We start from the raw sequence: 9,459 nt of genomic DNA on the forward strand, positions 1-9,459 counted from the left end.
TATGAGTTCCTGCAGACGCTGTACCAGACCGTTGTGGTGAAGAAAGACCTGAGCCAGAAGGCAAGAGTCTCAGTTAACCAGTCAATTTATACTCCAGACTTCACCTGCGGTCATGAACTTTGTGCAATGACTGAAAGAACAAGGTCGCAGATACAAGCGGCAGAAATGAACCTCCTCCATGTGTCTGGGCTTAAACACAGGGTGATAAGATCTAATATATAGTAGTGTTCAGAATAATAGTAGTGCTATGTGACCAAAAAGATCAATCCAGGTTTCGAGCACAGCTCCTATTGCCACATGGGAAACAAGGCACCAGCAGATTCAGCAGACCCCCACAAATCCAACAAGACCAAGCACCCATGACATGCACACTCCCACAGACAAAAAGACATATGCACAGATAGGCCGGGGAAAAGACAAATACACAGACAAAAAGACAAATACACAGACAAAAAGACATATGCACAGACAAAAAGACATATGCACAGACAAACAGACAAAAAGACATATGCACATACAGACAGACAAAAAGACATATGCACTCACAAAAAGACATATGCACAGACAGGCCGGGGAAAAAACAAATACACAGACAAAAAGACATATGCACAGACAAACAGAGACAAAAAGACATATGCACAGACAAAAAGACATATGCACATACAGACAGAAAAAAGACATATGCACAGACGGGCAGGGGAAAAGACAAATACACAGACAAAAAGACATATGCACAGACAAAAAGACATATGCACAGACAAACAGAGATAAAAAGACATATGCACAGACAGGCCGGAGAAAAGACAAATACACAGACAAAAAGACATATGCACAGACAGACAGACAAAAAGACATGCACTCACAAAAAGACATGCACAAACAAGACAGACAAAAAGACATGCACTCACAAAAAGACATGCACAGACAAGACACACAAAAAGACATATGCACAGACAGGCCGGGGAAAAGACAAATACACAGACAAAATGACATGCACAGACAAAAAGCCATATGCACAGACAAGCAGAGACAAAAAGACATATGCACAGACAAAAAGACATATGCACTCATAAAAAGACATATGCACAGACAGGCCAGGGAAAAGACAAATACACAGACAATAAGACATGCACAGACAGGCCGGGCAAAAGACAAATACACAGGCAAAAGGACAAATACACAGACAAAAAGATATATGCACAGACAGGCCGGGGAAAAGACAAATACACAGACAAAAAGACATATGCACAGACAGGCCGGGGAAAAGACATATGCACAGACAAAAAGACATATGCACAGACAGACAGACAGACAAAAAGACATGCACTCACAAAAAGACGCACAGACAAGACACACAAAAAGACATATGCACACACAAAAAGACATGCACAGACAGGCCGGGGAAAAGACAAATACACAGACAAAAAGACATGCACAGACAAAAAGCCATATGCACAGACAAACAGAGACAAAAAGACATGCACAGACAAAAAGCCATATGCACAGACAAACAGAGACAAAAAGACATGCACAGACAAAAAGCCATATGCACAGACAAACAGAGACAAAAAGACATATGCACAGACAAAAAGCCATATGCACAGACAAACAGAGACAAAAAGACATATGCACAGACAAAAAGCCATATGCACAGACAAACAGAGACAAAAAGACATATGCACAGACAAAAAGCCATATGCACAGACAAACAGAGACAAAAAGACATATGCACAGACAAAAAGACATGCACAGACAAACAGAGACAAAAAGACATATGCACAGACAAAAAGACATATGCACAGACAAACAGAGACAAAAAGACATATGCACAGACAAAAAGCCATATGCACAGACAAACAGAGACAAAAAGACATATGCACAGACAAAAAGCCATATGCACAGACAAACAGAGACAAAAAGACATATGCACAGACAAAAAGCCATATGCACAGACAAACAGAGACAAAAAGACATATGCACAGACAAAAAGCCATATGCACAGACAAACAGAGACAAAAAGACATGCACAGACAAAAAGCCATATGCACAGACAAACAGAGACAAAAAGACATATGCACAGACAGGCCGGGGAAAAGACAAATACACAGACAAAAAGACATATGCACAGACAGGCCGGGGAAAAGACAAATACACAGACAAAAAGACATATGCACAGACAAAAAGTCATATGCACAGACAGACAAAAAGACATGCACTCACAAAAAGACATATGCACAGACAGGCCGGGGAAAAGACAAATACACAGACAAAAAGACATGCACAGACAGGCCGGGGAAAAGACAAATACACAGACAATAAGACATGCACAGACAGGCCGGGGAAAAGACAAATACACAGACAATAAGACATGCACAGACAGGCCGGGGAAAAGACAAATACACAGACAATAAGACATGCACAGACAGGCCGGGGAAAAGACAAATACACAGACAAAAAGACAAATACACAGACAAAAAGACATAAGCACAGACAGGCCGGGGAAAAGACAAATACACAGACAATAAGACATGCACAGACAGGCCGGGGAAAAGACAAATACACAGACAAAAAGACAAATACACAGACAAAAAGACATAAGCACAGACAGGCCGGGGAAAAGACAAATACACAGACAAAAAGACATATGCACATACAGACAGACAAAAAGACAAATACACAGACAAAAAGACATATGCACAGACAAACAGAGACAAAAAGACATATGCACATACAGACAGAAAAAAGACATATGCACAGACGGGCCGGGGAAAAGACAAATACACAGACAAAAAGACATATGCACAGACAAAAAGACATATGCACATACAGGCCGGAGAAAAGACAAATACACAGACAAAAAGACATATGCACATACAGGCCGGTGAAAAGACAAATACACAGACAATCAATCAATCAATCATGTGTCTGGGCTTAAACACAGGGTGATAAGATCTAATATATAGTAGTGTTCAGAATAATAGTAGTGCTATGTGACCAAAAAGATCAATCCAGGTTTCGAGCACAGCTCCTATTGCCACATGGGAAACAAGGCACCAGCAGATTCAGCAGACCCCCACAAATCCAACAAGACCAAGCACCCATGACATGCACACTCCCACAGACAAAAAGACATATGCACAGACAGGCCGGGGGAAAAGACAAATACACAGACAAAAAGACAAATACACAGACAAAAAGACATATGCACAGACAAAAAGACATATGCACAGACAAACAGACAAAAAGACATATGCACATACAGACAGACAAAAGACATATGCACATACAGACAGACAAAAAAACAAATACACAGACAAAAAGACATATGCACAGACAAACAGAGACAAAAAGACATATGCACAGACAAAAAGACATATGCACATACAGACAGAAAAAAGACATATGCACAGACGGGCAGGGGAAAAGACAAATACACAGACAAAAAGACATATACACAGACAAAAAGACATATGCACAGACAAAAAGACATATGCACAGACAAACAGAGATAAAAAGACATATGCACAGACAGGCCGGAGAAAAGACAAATACACAGACAAAAAGACATATGCACAGACAGACAGACAAAAAGACATGCACTCACAAAAAGACATGCACAGACAAGACACACAAAAAGACATATGCACACACAAAAAGACATATGCACAGACAGGCCGGGGAAAAGACAAATACACAGACAAAATGACATGCACAGACAAAAAGCCATATGCACAGACAAGCAGAGACAAAAAGACATATGCACTCATAAAAAGACATATGCACAGACAGGCCAAGGAAAAGACAAATACACAGACAATAAGACATGCACAGACAGGCCGGGCAAAAGACAAATACACAGACAATAAGACATGCACAGACAGGCCGGGCAAAAGACAAATACACAGGCAAAAGGACAAATACACAGACAAGATGATATATGCACAGACAGGCCGGGGAAAAGACAAATACACAGACAAAAAGACATATGCACAGACAGGCCGGGGAAAAGACAAATACACAGACAAAAAGACATATGCACAGACAAAAAGACATATGCACAGACAAAAAGACATATGCACAGACAGGCCGGGGAAAAGACATATGCACAGACAAAAAGACATATGCACAGACAAAAAGACATATGCACATACAGACAGACAAAAAGACAAATACACATACAAAAACACATATGCACAGACAGGTCGGGGAAAAGACAAATACACAGACAAAAAGACAAATACACAGACAAAAGACATATGCACAGACAGGCCGGGGAAAGAACAAATACACAGACAAAAAGACATATGCACAGACAAACAGAGACAAAAAGACATATGCACAGACAAAAAGACATATGCACATACAGACAGAAAAAAGACATATGCACAGACGGGCCGGGGAAAAGACAAATACACAGACAAAAAGACATATGCACATACAGGCCGGGGAAAAGACAAATACACAGACAAAAAGACATATGCACATACAGGCCGGGGAAAAGACAAATACACAGACAAAAAGACATATGCACATACAGGCCGGAGAAAACACAAATACACAGACAAAAAGACATATGCACATACAGGCCGGTGAAAAGACAAATACACAGACAATCAATCAATCAATCAATTTTATTTATATAGCGCCAAATCACAACAAACAGTTGCCCCAAGGCGCTTTATATTGTAAGGCAAGGCCATACAATAATTATGTAAAACCCCAACGGTCAAAACGACCCCCTGTGAGCAAGCACTTGGCTACAGTGGGAAGGAAAAAGTCCCTTTTAACAGGAAGAAACCTCCAGCAGAACCAGGTTCAGGGAGGGGCAGTCTTCTGGTGGGACTGGTTGGGGCTGAGGGAGAGAATCAGGAAAAAGACATGCTGTGGAGGGGAGCAGAGATCGATCACTAATGATTAAATGCAGAGTGGTGCATACAGAGCAAAAAGAGAAAGAAACACTCAGTGCATCATGGGAACCCCCCAGCAGTCTAAGTCTATAGCAGCATAACTAAGGGATGGTTCAGGGTCACCTGATCCAGCCCTAACTATAAGCTTTAGCAAAAAGGAAAGTTTTAAGCCTAATCTTAAAAGTCTTGGGAAAGTTTCTGCCACAAGTGAAGGAATTTATATATTTCAGGGTCTTGTTCACAAGTGGAGGTTAAGATGGAGCATGAGATCAATACACTGACTGGGGCTGCGTATGAGTTCCTGCAGACGCTGTACCAGACCGTTGTGGTGAAGAAAGACCTGAGCCAGAAGGCAAGAGTCTCAGTTAACCAGTCAATTTATACTCCAGACTTCACCTGCGGTCATGAACTTTGTGCAATGACTGAAAGAACAAGGTCGCAGATACAAGCGGCAGAAATGAACCTCCTCCATGTGTCTGGGCTTAAACACAGGGTGATAAGATCTAATATATAGTAGTGTTCAGAATAATAGTAGTGCTATGTGACCAAAAAGATCAATCGAGGTTTCGAGCACAGCTCCTATTGCCACATGGGAAACAAGGCACCAGCAGATTCAGCAGACCCCCACAAATCCAACAAGACCAAGCACCCATGACATGCACACTCCCACAGACAAAAAGACATATGCACAGACAGGCCGGGGAAAAGACAAATACACAGACAAAAAGACATATGCACAGACAAAAAGACATATGCACAGACAAAAAGACATATGCACAGACAAACAGACAAAAAGACATATGCACATACAGACAGACAAAAAGACATGCACATACAGACAGACAAAAAGACAAATACACAGACAAAAAGACATATGCACAGACAGGCCGGGGAAAAAACAAATACACAGACAAAAAGACAAATACACAGACAAAAAGACATATGCACAGACAAAAAGACATATGCACAGACAAACAGACAAAAAGACATATGCACAGACAGGCCGGGGAAAAGACAAATACACAGACAAAAAGACAAATACACAGACAAAAAGACATATGCACAGACAAAAAGACATATGCACAGACAAACAGACAAAAAGACATATGCACATACAGACAGACAAAAAGACAAATACACAGACAAAAAGACATATGCACAGACAGGCCGGGGAAAAGACAAATACACAGACAAAAAGACATATGCACAGACAAACAGAGACAAAAAGACATATGCACAGACAAAAAGACATATGCACATACAGACAGAAAAAAGACATATGCACAGACAGGCCGGGGAAAAGACAAATACACAGACAAAAAGACAAATACACAGACAAAAAGACATATGCACAGACAAAAAGACATATGCACAGACAAACAGACAAAAAGACATATGCACATACAGACAGACAAAAAGACAAATACACAGACAAAAAGACATATGCACAGACAAAAAGACATATGCACAGACAAAAAGACATATGCACAGACAAACAGACAAAAAGACATATGCACATACAGACAGACAAAAAGACATATGCACATACAGACAGACAAAAAACAAATACACAGACAAAAAGACATATGCACAGACAAACAGAGACAAAAAGACATATGCACAGACAGGCCGGAGAAAAGACAAATACACAGACAAAAAGACATATGCACAGACAGACAGACAAAAAGACATGCACTCACAAAAAGACATGCACAAACAAGACAGACAAAAAGACATGCACTCACAAAAAGACATGCACAAACAAGACAGACAAAAAGACATGCACTCACAAAAAGACATGCACAAACAAGACAGACAAAAAGACATGCACTCACAAAAAGACATGCACAGACAAGACACACAAAAAGACATATGCACAGACAGGCCGGGGAAAAGACAAATACACAGACAAAATGACATGCACAGACAAAAAGCCATATGCACAGACAAGCAGAGACAAAAAGACATATGCACAGACAAAAAGACATATGCACTCATAAAAAGACATATGCACAGACAGGCCAGGGAAAAGACAAATACACAGACAATAAGACATGCACAGACAGGCCAGGGAAAAGACAAATACACAGACAATAAGACATGCACAGACAGGCCAGGGAAAAGACAAATACACAGACAATAAGACATGCACAGACAGGCCGGGCAAAAGACAAATACACAGGCAAAAGGACAAATACACAGACAAAAAGACAAATACACAGACAAAAAGATATATGCACAGACAGGCCGGGGAAAAGACAAATACACAGACAGACAAAAAGACATATGCACAGACAGGCTGGGGAAAAGACATATGCACAGACAGACAAAAAGACATGCACTCACAAAAAGACGCACAGACAAGACACACAAAAAGACATATGCACAGACAAAAAGACATGCACAGACAAACAGAGACAAAAAGACATGCACAGACAAAAAGCCATATGCACAGACAAACAGAGACAAAAAGACATATGCACAGACAAAAAGCCATATGCACAGACAAACAGAGACAAAAAGCCATATGCACAGACAAACAGAGACAAAACGACATATGCACAGACAGGCCGGGGAAAAGACAAATACACAGACAAAAAGACATATGCACAGACAGGCCGGGGAAAAGACAAATACACAGACAAAAAGACATATGCACAGACAAAAAGTCATATGCATAGACAGACAGACAAAAAGACATATGCACTCACAAAAAGACATATGCACAGACAAAAAGACATATGCACAGACAGGCCGGGGAAAAGACAAATACACAGACAAAAAGACATATGCACATACAGGCCGGGGAAAAGACAAATACACAGACAAAAAGACAAATACACAGACAAAAAGACATATGCACAGACAAAAAGTCATATGCATAGACAGACAGACAAAAAGACATATGCACTCACAAAAAGACATATGCACAGACAGGCCGGGGAAAAGACAAATACACAGACAAGACATATGCACAGACAGGCCGGGGAAAAGACAAATACACAGACAAAAAGACATATGCACAGACAGGCCGGGGAAAAGACAAATACACAGACAAAAAGACATATGCACAGACAGGCCGGGGAAAAGACAAATACACAGACAAAAAGACATATGCACAGACAGGCCGGGGAAAAGACAAATACACAGAGAAAAAGACAAATACACAGACAAAAAGACATATGCACAGACAAAAAGACATATGCACATACAGACAGACAAAAAGACAAATACACAGACAAAAAGACATATGCACATACAGACAGACAAAAAGACAAATACACAGACAAAAAGACAAATACACAGACAAAAAGACAAATACACAGACAAAAAGACAAATACACAGACAAAAAGACATATGCACAGACAAACAGAGACAAAAAGACATATGCACAGACAAAAGACATATGCACATACAGACAGAAAAAAGACATATGCACAGACGGGCCGGGGAAAAGACAAATACACAGACAAAAAGACATATGCACATACAGGCCGGGGAAAAGACAAATACACAGACAAAAAGACATATGCACAGACAGGCCGGGGAAAAGACAAATACACAGACAAAAAGACATATGCACAGACAGGCCGGGGAAAAGACAAATACACAGACAAAAAGACATATGCACAGACAGGCCGGGGAAAAGACAAATACACAGACAAAAAGACAAATGCACAGACAGGCCGGGGAAAAGACAAATACACAGACAAAAAGACATATGCACATACAGGCCGGAGAAAAGACAAATACAGAGACAAAAAGACATGCACATACAGGCCGGTGAAAAGACAAATACACAGACAAAAAGACATATGCACATACAGGCCGGAGAAAAGACAAATACAGAGACAAAAAGACATGCACATACAGGCCGGTGAAAAGACAAATACACAGACAAAAAGACATATGCACATACAGGCCGGAGAAAAGACAAATACACAGACAAAAAGACATATGCACATACAGGCCGGAGAAAAGACAAATACAGAGACAAAAAGACATGCACATACAGGCCGGTGAAAAGACAAATACACAGACAAAAAGACATATGCACATACAGGCCGGAGAAAAGACAAATACACAGACAATCAATCAATCAATCAATTTTATTTATATAGCGCCAAATCACAACAAACAGTTGCCCCAAGGCGCTTTATATTGTAAGGCAAGGCCATACAATAATTATGTAAAACCCCAACGGTCAAAACGACCCCCTGTGAGCAAGCACTTGGCGACAGTGGGAAGGAAAAAGTCCCTTTTAACAGGAAGAAACCTCCAGCAGAACCAGGTTCAGGGAAGGGCAGTCTTCTGCTGGGACTGGTTGGGGCTGAGGGAGAGAACCAGGAAAAAGACATGCTGTGGAGGGGAGCAGAGATCAATCACTAATGATTAAATGCAGAGTGGTGCATACAGAGCAAAAAGAGAAAGAAACACTCAGTGCATCATGGGAAACCCCCAGCAGTCTAAGTCTATAGCAGCATAACTAAGGGATGGTTCAGGGTCACCTGATCCAGCCCTAACTATAAGCTTTAGCAAAAAGGAAAGTTT

Source organism: Thalassophryne amazonica, chromosome 2 (assembly GCF_902500255.1).
Source record: "Thalassophryne amazonica chromosome 2, fThaAma1.1, whole genome shotgun sequence".
In the NCBI taxonomy this organism is placed as follows: Eukaryota; Metazoa; Chordata; class Actinopteri; order Batrachoidiformes; family Batrachoididae; genus Thalassophryne; species Thalassophryne amazonica.